At 42.0% G+C, this 13,784-nt stretch overlaps 1 protein-coding gene across 1 annotated transcript in view; it reads left to right on the top strand.

Annotated features, from left to right (window-relative positions):
• The window catches only part of LOC126262848 (CCR4-NOT transcription complex subunit 10), a 156,954-nt gene that overhangs the window by 116,572 nt on the left and 26,598 nt on the right, over window positions 1-13,784 (top strand). The gene's annotated exons all lie outside the window — the stretch shown is intronic.

The following is a 13,784-nucleotide window of genomic DNA, read 5'->3' as shown; positions in this document are numbered from 1 at the left end:
TTGTGGCCAAGATAGACACAAAGCCCACGCCTACTACAGTAGTACAAGTTTATATGCCAACTAGCTCTGCAGATGATGAAGAAATTGATGAAATGTATGACGAGGTAAAAGAAATTATTCAGGTGGTGAAGGGAGATGATAATTTAATAGTCATGGGTGACTGGAATTCGTCAGTAGGAAAAGGGAGAGATGGAAACATAGTAGGTGAATATGGATTGGGAGGAAGAAATGAAAGAGGAAGCCCCCTTGTAGAATTTTGCACAGAGCATAACTTAATCATAGCTAACACTTGGTTCAAGAATCATAAAAGAAGGTTGTATACCTGGAAGAATCCTGGAGATACTAAAAGGTATCAGATAGATTATATAATGGTAAGACAGAGATTTAGGAACCAGGTTTTAAATTGTAAGACATTTCCAGGGGCAGATGTGGATTCTGACCACAATCTGTTGGTTATGAACTGCAGATTGAAACTGAAGAAACTGCAAAAAGGTGGGAATTTAAGGAGATGGGACCTGGATAAACTGAAAGAACCAGAGGTTGTAGAGAGTTTCAGGGAGAGCATAAGGGAACAATTGACAGGAATGGGGGAAAGAAATACAGTAGAAGAAGAATGGGTAGGTCTGAGGGATGAAGTAGTGAAGGCAGCAGACGATCAAGTAGGTAAAAAGACGAGGGCTAATAGAAATCCTTGGGTAACAGAAGAAATATTGAATTTAATTGATTAAAGGAGAAAGTATAAAAATGCAGTAAATGAAGCAGGCAAAAAGGAATACAAACGTCTCAAAAATGAGATCGACAGGAAGTGCAAAATGGCTAAGCAGGGATGGCTAGTGGACAAATGTAAGGACGTAGAGGCTTATCTCACTAGGGGTAAGATAGATACTGCCTACAGGAAAATTAAAGAGACCTTTGGAGAGAAGAGAACCGCTTGTATGAATATCAAGAGCTCAGATGGCAACCCAGTTCTAAGCAAAGAAGGGAAGGCAGAAAGGTGGAAGGAGTATATAGAGGGTTTATACAAGGGCGATGTACTTGAGGACAATATTATGGAAATGGAAGAGGATGTAGATGAAGACGAAATGGGAGATAAGATACTGCGTGAAGAGTTTGACAGAGCACTGAAAGGCCTGAGTCGAAACACGCCCCGGGAGTAGACAACATTCCATTAGAACTACTGATGGCCTTGGGAGAGTCAGTCCTGACAAAACTCTACCATCTGGTGAGCAAGATGTATGAGACAGGCGAAATACCCTCAGACTTCAAGAAGAATATAATAATTCCAATCCCAAAGAAAGCAGGTGTTGACAGATGTGAAAATTACCGAACTATCAGTTTAATAAGTCACAGCTGCAAAATACTAACGCGAATTCTTTACAGACGAATGGAAAAACTGGTAGAAGCGGACCTCGGGGAAGATCAGTTTGGGTTCCGTAGAAATGTTGGAACACGTGAGGCAATACTAACCTTACGACTTATCTTAGAAGAAAGATTAAGAAAAGGCAAACCTACGTTTCTAGCATTTGTAGACTTAGAGAAAGCTTTTGACAATGTTAACTGGAATACTCTCTTTCAAATTCCGAAGGTGGCAGGGGTAAAATACAGGGAGCGAAAGGCTATTTACAATTTTTACAGAAACCAGATGGCAGTTATAAGAGTCGAGGGGCATGAAAGGGAAGCAGTGGTTGGGAAAGGAGTGAGACAGGGTTGTAGCCTCTCCCCGATGTTTTTCAATCTGTATATTGAGCAAGCAGTAAAGGAAACAAAAGAAAAATTCGGAGTAGGTATTAAAATTCATGGAGAAGAAGTCAAAACCTTGAGGTTCGCCGATGACATTGTAATTCTGTCAGAGACAGCAAAGGACTTGGAAGAGCAGTTGAACGGAATGGACAGTGTCTTGAAAGGAGGATATAAGATGAACATCAACAAAAGCAAAACGAGGATAATGGAATGTAGTCAAATTAAATCGGGTGATGCTGAGGGGATTAGATTAGGAAATGACACACTTAAAGTAGTAAAGGAGTTTTGCTATTTAGGGAGTAAAATAACTGATGATGGTCGAAGTAGAGAGGATATAAAATGTAGACTGGCAATGGCAAGGAAATCGTTTCTCAAGAAGAGAAATTTGTTAACATCGAGTATAGATTTAAGTGTCAGGAAGTCGTTTCTGAAAGTATTTGTATGGAGTGTAGCCATGTATGGAAGTGAAACATGGACGATAACTAGTTTGGACAAGAAGAGAATAGAAGCTTTCGAAATGTGGTGCTACAGAAGAATGCTGAAGATAAGGTGGGTAGATCACGTAACTAATGAGGAGGTACTGAATAGGATTAGGGAGAAGAGAAGTTTGTGGCACAACTTGATTAGAAGAAGGGATCGGTTGGTGGGACATGTTTTGAGGCATCAAGGGATCACAAATTTAGCATTGGAGGGCAGCGTGGAGGGTAAAAATCGTAGAGGGAGACCAAGAGATGAATACACTAAGCAGATTCAGAAGGATGTAGGTTGCAGTAGGTACTTGGAGATGAAGAAGCTTGCACAGGATAGAGTAGCATGGAGAGCTGCATCAAACCAGTCTCAGGACTGAAGACCACAACAACAACAACATGTAGTTCTTGTATCGTCTAGATGCTCTGACAATGTACATTTTCTCTCGCCGGCATGAGGTGCACTAGGCTCCTTGTCTTTGGAGTCCTAGGTCGTCCTTAACTGACACAAACAAGGCAAAGTATGCACTCTACATTATATTTCTGGAGTGTTTGTTCAATTTTTGCTGATCTGATCCTAACAAATGGCTCAAATGCAAACTACGGACTTTGTTTCTTTGGCCTTATGGCACACTGAATCTGATACTTGCTGTACCTGTTGTTATGGAAAATGGTCTGTAGGTGAGCTGCTAAACTGTCATGGTCAGAGATTTAGTGAGTTCTGTGTACTAATGTCGCTATGAGGTCTTCTCATTATGAGAAGACATGACAGTTAAAGGCATGCAAGTATAAATCTATACACTTTAGTGTACTGTAAACATTATGTTCTAATGTACTGTCCAGCATTCACTTAATGAGCATATCCAGAAATGGAAGTTGGTTATTTTCTTCTATATCTCTTATGGATTTGATGGTTTGGTACAGTGACTTCAGATGTTGATAAATGTTTATAGATGACATTTATCACGTACGTATAAGAAGAAATGAAGGGCTTGCAAACTCCTTCTTTAAATGCCTCCATAAACACACTGGCCACCACTGGTGTTATCAGGGACTTCACCACCACTTCATTGGTTTGTTCATAGTAATTTCCATGAAACAGGGTGTAGGTCAACATGAGCAGGAATTAAAAGAGCTTCATTAGCGATGTTCCAAACATCTCTCCTATGAGGTATAAGGGGGTCTGTTTTGGAGTTACCCTCATGAAGAGAGAAACTGCATGAAGCTCAATGCAATGTCTTCTTGGCCTAGTTAGAAACTCTAAAACTGCTGGATGAAATGCACCAAATTCCGCATGTGATGCTGGCATTTCCCAATGAAGGGGCTGAGTTGCATTGTCAGCGTTGCTTACAACAGGATGGAATGGTGTACCTTCTTTATGGGCTTCAGGTAGTCCATGAAGTCTATAAGATGACAGCTGCTCATCAATGAAGTCTTTTCACTGTATTATCATAGAAAGTGGTCTGGAGATCTTCAATACTCTTCTTCTTCACTCAGTTTGTTGGATCATCTTCTATTCTCCAATGGGTGTTATCCTCTAGCAGGTTGTGCATTTTCTCCTCGTACATTTGGAGCACTAGAACAGGCATGGGCAACTATTGGTGACCTATGGGCCTGATTCATGTACCTACTTACACTCATGGGCCGCCTCGTCACATGGCGCAACAGCGGCATTCGTTGCACATAAAGTCTGTGTAATAAACTATTACGTCTGTGACATTCATGTTTGTGGGGTAATATACCAATATGAACAAGACCCCTTTGCTGACATGCGATGTCAACAAATTATGCCTCAAACATGCGTTCATTTTATGTTCACCCCATCTTCAGATATTTACATTTATGCTTCGAACATTGTTCCTTTATGTACGACATTTTATAATAGCCTTCTTAAAAAGTCTCATTGCAGAATACGACAGCTGAACTCACCCCCCCCCCCCCCCCTCCCTCTCAAATGGGGCCTCCCAGCCAACTATGCCATACGATCATGTCCATTTCCATTTTTACAGTATTCTGCAATGTTGTTAGTAAAAGATCAATGCCCGCCCAGTTGGCCATGCAGTTTAACGCACGGCTTTCCGGGTGGAAAGGAGTGCCTGGTCCCCGGCACAAATCCGCCCAGCATATTTGTGTCGAGGTCCGCTGAACCGGCCAGTCTGTGGATGGATTTTAGGCGGTTTTCCATCTGCCTCGGCAGATGCCGGGCTGGTTCCCCTTATTCCGCCTCAGCTACACTATGTCGGCGATTGCTGCCCAAACAAGTTCTCCACGTACGCGTACACCACCATTACTCTACCATGCAAACATAGGGGTTACACTCGTCTTGTGTGAGATGTTCTCTGAGGCGGTGGAGAAGGGGGGGGGGGTCGGGCGGGGGGGGGGGGGGGGGGGGGGGGGGGGAGATCCAACAGGGGCCAAACTCCGCAATAACCCTGGGTTCGGTGTGGGGCAGCGGAGGGGTGTATATATTGTATGTTAACTGGGGACCTAGAAACGATGGAGAGGCTCCGTCCCTGCCGCAGCCGCAGTGGTCCACAATCCCACGATGACTACTGCAGTCCATGCAGTATTCATTGTGGGACTGTGGACCACTGTGGCTGCGGCAGGGACGGAGCCTCTCCATCATTTCTAGGTCCCCGGTTAACATACAATATATACAATACAAAGGAACCATGCTCATGGCACGTAAATGAATGTAAACATATGAAGATGGGGTGAGGCATCTGCAAATGTTAACATGGAGAAAACATGGCTATAAAACAACAGGTTGCAGCCAATGTATTGTAAATACCTTCAGTTTCAATAGTTTCAGTCTATTGCATACACAATGGACAGCAATTATTTACTAATGTCAACACAAGAAAGAACAGAAAAACAAAATATGGTAGTGGGATGGGCAGTCCAAGTCGACAAGCAATTAGGAGTAAGCGATTTTTGGCCACAAGCCGGTCATTTGAGTGTTTGAAATTTAGTGTGTTAATATTCACAAACAATGTTAGTAAGTATTGTACATGTCAAGATGGTAGCAAGTGGGCATCCAGGGTGTTTTTTCTGCACTTTAAACAAGAAACGCCAGGATTCAGGGAAAAACGGGTTCATTCTCAAGAACTACCACTAAGGGATACAGTGTTCATGAAAATCGGCTACGGCTGTGGAGTGGACTGCACATGGTACAGAAAAAGCATTTTGCCCTCAGTAGGAAAGACTGGTGGACATGTCTAGAGGGTAAAGCAGCTGGTAGACAAGAAAGCAACTTGCTGTTTTGGCTGTTACCTCACTGACCCTCTTGTGTACCTCACATGACAGCACCCAGTCCTCGCATTGGTGGGTTTGTGGCAGAAAGTTGGCATCTCTCACTCAGCAATACTGTGGTGGCATCCCTAGCTCAGCGTAATAGCCAGCCACAAGTACTGCGTAGTAGTTTACGTAGCTGCTCATGCCACTGCCTGAGGCTAAGCTAAAATGATATAAGTGGAATACAATAAAATTTTTTACTATTTTTAGCCACTACCATTTACATTTCCTTCCCCTTCCCATGAAAACCATTTATGGGTCTGTGATTATTACAATGGTTGACAATAATCACTCTTAAAGACCAATTCAAAACACAAAAAGTTTTTATTTTGATGTACATGGGAGGCGAACGACATTTAGTGTTTTTTATTTTAAAAGTTGGTCTTAAAACTAAAGGAGAGTTGATTTCTCATTTTAAAAAATTGATTATGAAATATGCAACAGGGGCAGGGTATACAAAGTTCTTGTTTTTACTTTAGAATATCATTATCCATTGGCGCCACTTGAATCATTCATAATTGGAAGTCTCTGTTAATATAATGTCTTTGTCTACACACTGTGTGAATCTGTCTGAGTTGGTGCAGCAGCCAGTAGTTGACCGCATGCATAGAGCCAAGGCAGTGGTGGGCACAATCAATGACGGTGACCAGCTGGGGTGCAGTTGAGCCGAAGTGCCTTGTCGCCTGGGTGTCATAATACAGACCCGGAGTCAGATGGTTAGAGGGCTGGCCGGCCAAATAAGAGCATGTGACTGCAACAGTCGCCGGCAGACTGAGCGAGGCGGCAGAGTGGTTAGCACACTGGACTCACATTCGGGAGAACAACGGTTCAATCCCACGTCCGGTCATCCTGATTTAGGTTTTCCATGATTTCCATAAATCGGTTCAGGCAAATGCTGGGATGGTTCCTTTGAAAGGGCACGGCCAACTTCCTTCCCTAATCCGATGAGAGCGATGACCTCACTGTTTGGTCTTCTCCAGCAAATCAACCCAACCCACACCCAACTCGGAGGCAGAAATCGCTTCAGTGGAGGCTCGAGTGACTGACAATAAACAGGGTGTAAACTAACAATAAATGATAGATTCGAATGTAGAATGAGCATGTAAGAGGCGTAATTGGCATTTGAAGAAACCAGGTATCAAACATTTTCATTACAAATAGTTAGTTTGTTGTTACTCCTGGCATCTAAAGATTACTTTCCCATAAAGTTGTTTTTATAAAACTCGAGTACACAGTTATACAAATTGTAATGCTCAATAGTTTTATTATTGTTTCATATGCAAAGCATCTGATTTACTTCAATTATGTTTTGTGAAATAAGGATATGGCTGGAAATACTGCAGATTGATAAGCTGGTTATGCATAGTCACTTACTCCTCATACTAGGCTCGCAGCCACAAAATAAATTGCTGTTCTCGCCCTCATTTGAGTGCAGTGTTACTGAACACCACGATCAATAATTGATATTACTTATATATGTCCTGAGTAGACTTTGTGGTATTTGTATCTTAATGTGCAATTTCTGCTTAGTTTGAAATCCCTATTAGGGGTGCGTTTACTTGGGCAGTATTTCACTATACTGTTGTATCACATTGTCTCTCTCTCTCATGTAGCGAGGAGTTCCATGAAAATGCATATCATAGGGGGCCCTTGCTAAAATATGGATCTCCATAAATCGCTCCTGCTACAGTGACAGATAGGACGGCCAAATCTGCCAGAAAGTGTTAACTGAAATTTCTAGTGGGGGCTGGTAGACTTGAGTTTACTCAAAATTACATCCATTATGGTTGTGCTTCATCAGTCACACAACTGAGTCAGCTTGCATGAGAAACTAGAAATATTTTCCTTTATCTACCAAAATCTATTAGCATTAGCTTGCATGCTATGATTGATATGGTAGATTGTGCAGGATGGTTTCAGGTGAGCTCTGAACAGTCTAACATTGTACTTAGTTTAACTTGCAGAGGGTTTAATTATCCCTACAACCTATTGCTGTTGAATTGTGTCCTCAACAGCAGAGTTTAATTGACAGGGTAAATGATACAGCTTCTGTGCTATTGGTCTAGTGTCTCCCATGGGAGTTTTGTGCTGCATGAGGTCAGTTGCTGGCAAGTATTGTCTTTCCTCAAATAACCACACATATTCCTCTAAAACTGGATGCAAAAGATTTTGCTCTGATTCAGACAAATGTTCCAACTTCTCTTTCAGATAATTTCGTATCGAAGATGCTAGTGTGCAAACCTTCCTCACATCTTTTCTCATGATAATTGTATCTGGTTCTTCAGAACTTCTGTTTCCATAACTTCTTCTCCACTGGCTAGTATTGTGCCACATGGGATTTCTACATCTCATTGACCAAAATTATGAACGCACACAGGTATTTGAAACCTGTTCCCTTTTACTTCAGGTCTACTTAGACCTCTCTTAACTTGAATTTGCAGCCCGTCGAGGAAGTCATTCTGCATGAATGGGTCAACAGAAAGTCTGATCTTGGTGGTACCCAATCTTTGACTTCAATCCAGAGAACTTTTCCTGTTTCACCACTAATTGTTACAGGTGTGATAGTTTTCATGCCCATTTATGTGCTTAAGTTGGAGCTTGTGAGGTAGGCCTTCCTTCACAGGTTCCTTGTGAATGAGATGCACGCTCACTGTCCAGACAGTGATGTGTATCACTAAACCGAACAGTGTGTTGCTATCACAGCCTGATAGCATGTTAGGAAATCGTTCCCCAGGATGATACCAAAATTCTGTCTGCTTTTCTTCACAGCTTCCATATCAAAGACATACTTTTTCCACTCAGTGTGCAGGTCTGTTGTACAAATGCCTGGAGGATTGATCATCTCATCTCCAAGTCCACTTAAATTGTAGAATGGCGGTTTCAGCACACTTGTCACTATTAGAAACAAAAAGGACACCAATTTGAGCTGTAGTACCCACAAGAATTTTTACAGTCTTCCCCCTGAGTTTCTCTTCTAAAACTAAATTTGCTTGAGTGTGCTCTCCCCTTTTTATAGAGTTCATATATTTCATTGAGGTTGAGAGTGGGTGGCAGAACCTGTGTTATGCTCATTTCTCCATGGAGTGGTAGCCTTGTTTGATTGATTGATACTTTTTTTCCCTGCAGGCACTTTCCTCTTGGAGGAACTTGGCCACTTATTTTGCAGACAATGATCCTGTCCATGTCCGACAGTATGGCATTTCTTACAACAGAAAGCCCAGCAGCAATTGGGTGTACGGTTGGGCTTTCCACATCCCTGGCAGTTCGTGTCATTAATAATCACATGTCATTCTTCACTCGCGCACATGGGTGTGAATAAAAGTCTTCTCACTTCCTTGCATAATAGAGCAAGTCTGACTGCTTCGTGCAAGGCGGTGGGGGAGGCTACCTTCACCCCGCTCCCTATACGTAGATTGATTCTGTGTATGAATACATCAATTGCTCTGACTTCAGCTTCTTCAATTAACACTTCATTACGTATATTATCCCTACCGAGGGTGTATGTGCAACAAGATACTGCCCTAATTCTGTCCGCAAATGCTTCAAAGTCCTACCCACTTTTCTGTCTAAGGATGGACAACTGATCACGGTAATAGCTAACCCCACGCTTGTAGTAGTGCTCTGCTAAGGCCTTTGCCAAGAATTCAAAAGTGAGTGCTTCCTGTAACACGTCTACTGATTCAACATAAGTTCGTGCATTGCCCAAAAGCTGCAGCTTGGTGACATTTAACAAAAAATGGTCTGGCCCTGCCCATGTACGTCCCGTGTCCCTGATGTTTTGCAAAAATGTTGTTACATTTTTGCCTGACTTTCCAGCAAAGAAGGTACAAAAATTACAACTGGATGTGTACTGGCTATATCTGGTACTAATTTTTCTGTTTCAATTTTAGGGGCTCTCAAATTGCTCACAGTTGCCGCATTTTTGGCAGCTTCGGTTTCACATTCCCAAGTTCACATTCCCTAGTTATCACTTTAAGCCGTTCCTGTAGCTCTACTTTTTCAAGTGACAGGGTGCTTATCTGCTGTCGCAGTAAAGTAATGCAAACAGGCTCATTTGGGGAAGCAGTTGCAACATCGGGAGCCGATTCTGTCTTCTCTGCCGGTTGGCGAGGACGTAAATCGGGCACGTTTACAAAACTGGGACTGAGACTGAACAGATGTAAACAAAAAAAAAAGGTCTCGCTCTATTCTAGGTGACGGAAAGATCCCTCGGTACAAGTTCGACGGAGCTGTTAACTAGCGGAATGCATTGCAGTGACACTTACATCACACGGAGGTGATCGATGCACAAGGGTGGTGGCGACGTCTGCGTTGAGAGGTGGGTGGGGGGGGGGGGGGGGGGGGGGGAAGATGGAGGCAGAGAAAGTGGCAGTGTTGGGTGCCGTGGTAAGAGGCGGCTACTCCATTATAGCACACAGTGGTGGTGCACGATGCACTGCAGTCCATGGCGACTCTTGTACTGCCGGTAGCTCGTCCTGGTGTGGGACACAATGTAGCAGCACGTGGCCGTATAGTGCGCTCGCATGCTTGATTGGAATGGCACGGCCTAACACATTGTCGTGCGTGTGCTAATACGCATCTGCCACAAACGGTGCGAATGACTGAGGGCCCACGGCAGCAAACCGCTAGGCTTTGCTGTGCTTGCCAGCACATAGGATTGGGAAGAAAATATCAATTCGGATTGAATGGTGAGAAAGATCCCATTCTCGGATACCAGTTTATATGTGTAAGGATGGTATCAGGTGGGCATCCAGGGTGTTTTTCCTACAAGTAAAATGAGAAATGCCAGGATTCAGGGAGGAAATGGACTTTATTTCCAAGAACTACCACCAAGGGATACAGTGTTCATCACGCTCCTGGATGACTGGGAAAAACCCGGGAACATTTTCATCCAGGAGAAAACCGGGAAAAACCTGGGAATTTTTTTGAATTCTTGGAATTTGTCATTGTTTTAGTCTTCATTTAAATTTTTGTAGTTTTAAATGGTAATAATTGATAAGCAGTAAAATGTGGCAAAGGTTTTAGGATGAAGACTATGGAATACTTCATAACAATAAACAGCTGCCAACGAGTGTGACATCACAACTGTTAACATCAAGTTTGTTTCAGCAGTTGCCCACGGGCTCACACAGATGCACAGTTGAGTTGCGTATGGGCAGTACCTTCTCCCGGTTCCGGCTACTTCAAGTGTGGCTGTTGGCTGTATCAGCAGTAGCAACAAGCAGCCTGATGCTACCTGGAAAAATTTTTCTGGTGTGCCCAAGCTGCCAGATTTGCAGATACATTTAGCAGTCTGGGTTGTTGTTGGGAGGGGTGGATAGACTCCACATAAGCCGTGTTTACGTTTAGTAATATTGCTGTTTCCTCCTTTCCTTCTCACATCAAATTAAAACAATATGGATTTCTGTTGTTGAGAGCTGTCAAGTGATCAAGTGAATTAAACTAAATTCACATAATTATGGAAGGCTAACATATGTTATTAGTTGCAGTTTTCTGATTTTATTGTATTCCCACATGGGCAGTCAGTCGCCTTTGCAGAACAATTGAGGTATTTTTGTCGGTTTGCTAAATAAATGTGGCTTTTATTAATCTTTTCCTTAGAGGCAGTCAATTTATTAGAAACATTTCATTCCACACTGTTGGCGAGTTTCAACTGTTCACTAAATTTCAAGTGCACTTTTTCATCTTTTGGTACATATGGCATTGTGTCATAATAAAGAACCAAACATGAGGCAATACAGTACTAATACTGCAAGAGAATTTGCATCCTGAAAACTGCACTGAAAAGCTTAATATCAGGTTGGGGCCTACTTCATTGGGAATCTGGAACTTATGAATGTGCATTTTAAGCCGAATTATGCATTTTAGTATGGTTTGCAAAATTCTGATGCTCTTGGAATATCCTATTTCTTTTATGACATCACGTAAGATCTTCTAATACTGTACATGTACTTACTTACTTCATTGTAGCTGCCCACCCCCAGTAACGCCTGTTTTCTGATGCTCTCCAGCAACTGCTGAAACAAAGCTATTTTTAACAGGTCACATGAAAATATTGCGAATGGTGCTTTGAAAAGCTGTAGTTTCAAACTTAATTTCCTGTTACATGAGATGAATTATGTTATGTGTGCAAACGTGCAATGAATTTCTTAAGTCACAGAACGTTTGTCTCACGTTTAAAACTTAACACATTGAGGATTAGCCACTTAGAAGAATTTCGAGCCCAGAAGACCAGACATTAATGTCATTATTTAAGGTTTTACTGGCACATTTAAAGTGTAACACACGCAAAAAAGACCAATATTATATGTGAAAGCTTACCTTTTCTTGTAGCTACACTATGTACATTAATTTAAACCATTAACTTTTCCTATAAGTGTGTCCACACAACTTAACAATGATGTTGCTATTGGCTGGCTGCATCATGTGTCCTATGCTCTGAATATATGCTGTCATTGGCTGGCGAGATCACTTGACATGAACTATGATTGGCTTGCAAAGGCTCATTTCAATCTTGATTTCAGTGCTTCAGAAACGTACGTGCTGTTTTGAATGTATAGTTTCATAATAAAAATCAAAAATATACAGTGTATCGTAATATGAAAATATGCGGCATAAATGTTGCTGCACATCACAGATCTTTCTAAAGCTTGTTTTGCCGAGTTTTCTCATTCTCTGAAGTTCCATGCTGGTGTATAAAATCAAAGGATTGTTATTTTTACAGCTCCAAGGGAAAGTATACTGTGGCTTATCTTGGAAAAAGTGTACTTTTCACCTTGGAAGAAGTTTCTTTTCATGTGGAAAAAAGTTTTTTTAACCGGGAAATCTGGAAAAAAATCTGGAATTTTTTTTTCCCCCCTTATCCGCATATACACCCTGGTTCATGAAAACTGGCTATGGCTATGGAGTGAACCGCAAATCGTATGGAAAGAGCATTTCGCCCTCAATAGGAAGGACTGGCGGACACGTCCAGAGCTACTCCATTGACCCTCTTGCGTACTTCACATGAAGCTACCCGGTTCTCCCATTGGTGGGTTTGTGGCAAAAAGTTGGCGTCTCTCACTCAGCAATATTGTGGTGGTGTCACTAGCTCAGTGTGAAAGTGTGGTAGCCAAGTACTGTGGAGTAGTTTATGTAACTGCTCATGCCATTGCCTGTGGCTAAGTTAAAATGATGGATGTGGAATACAATAACATTTTTTACCATCTTGAGCCGTTACCTTGTACATGTAAATATTTGTCCAAAAATACTTTTGATAACTCATCACATAGACAAGTGCTGGTCCTCTAAGAGTCAATACATTAAGCATCCTTTCTTTGTTCACTTTAAAATGTTTAAAAATTGAAATTGGTTGAACTTATCATACATCAACTGTATTGTATAGAAGTCGAAGGGAAAAATGCAAACTCTCAGTGGTTTGCATCATGAGCTACAAACCTGAGGTGTACTGAGCACTGGCTGAAATGAAATACCCAAAAATGCATACTGGGTGGAGTGCAACGTAAGTCCTTCACTTGCTGTCAAATAAATTTCTTACATGTGCTAGACTGAAACCAATCAAATGTGAGATCTGGCCCATGGGCTGCCAGTTACTCACCCTTGCAATAAAATGACTGGAATTTTCTTTGTCTGCTGGAAGGATAACTGTCTCAGGATCTTCTTGGAGACATTTAAATGCTTTCCTCTCCTCCTTGGAGATATTTGGCTTCAGTGGAGCAACCCAGTGAACAGTCTGCTTCACACCATATTTTTTCCTCTGTCTCCCATGAAGGAGTGAGAGCAACCCATTTCGCCTCACTGATAAAATCTGCCATTGGTGCTGTCATCAGCATCAGTTGAAATTGAATCCCTGTACAAGAAAAGATAAGGTTGCATCATATGCTGTTTTCTCTGTACTACTGTTTATGGTTTTTTAAGGTTCTTCACCTTTTGGTTTAGCACCAGGATATTCATTATTCCCCCACCACCTTGCCAGTGGCATGTGACTGATAGAAAGTGGGAGAGGATATAAAGAAAGCACCAAGCAATAAGTCATCAGGACTGCCATCCAGCTTAATAGCCGAGAAGAGTTCAATGTGTGTGTGCGTGATATTGACATTGGTAACGGTGTTGCCCATTCCCCAACCCCCCCCCCCCCCTCTCTCTCTCTCTCTCTCTCTCTCTCTCTCTCTCTCTCTCTCTCTACTCCTACTTGGGTTTTATTTGTGTGAATCCTGTTGTGTATTGCATTTTAACTGTAATCACCTGATGATCTTTGTGTTCTTACCTTTTCATATAATGTAG

This window comes from Schistocerca nitens, chromosome 6 (genome assembly GCF_023898315.1).
Source record: "Schistocerca nitens isolate TAMUIC-IGC-003100 chromosome 6, iqSchNite1.1, whole genome shotgun sequence".
Classification (NCBI taxonomy): domain Eukaryota; kingdom Metazoa; phylum Arthropoda; class Insecta; order Orthoptera; family Acrididae; genus Schistocerca; species Schistocerca nitens.
This window is presented reverse-complemented; position numbering and strand designations above follow the sequence as displayed.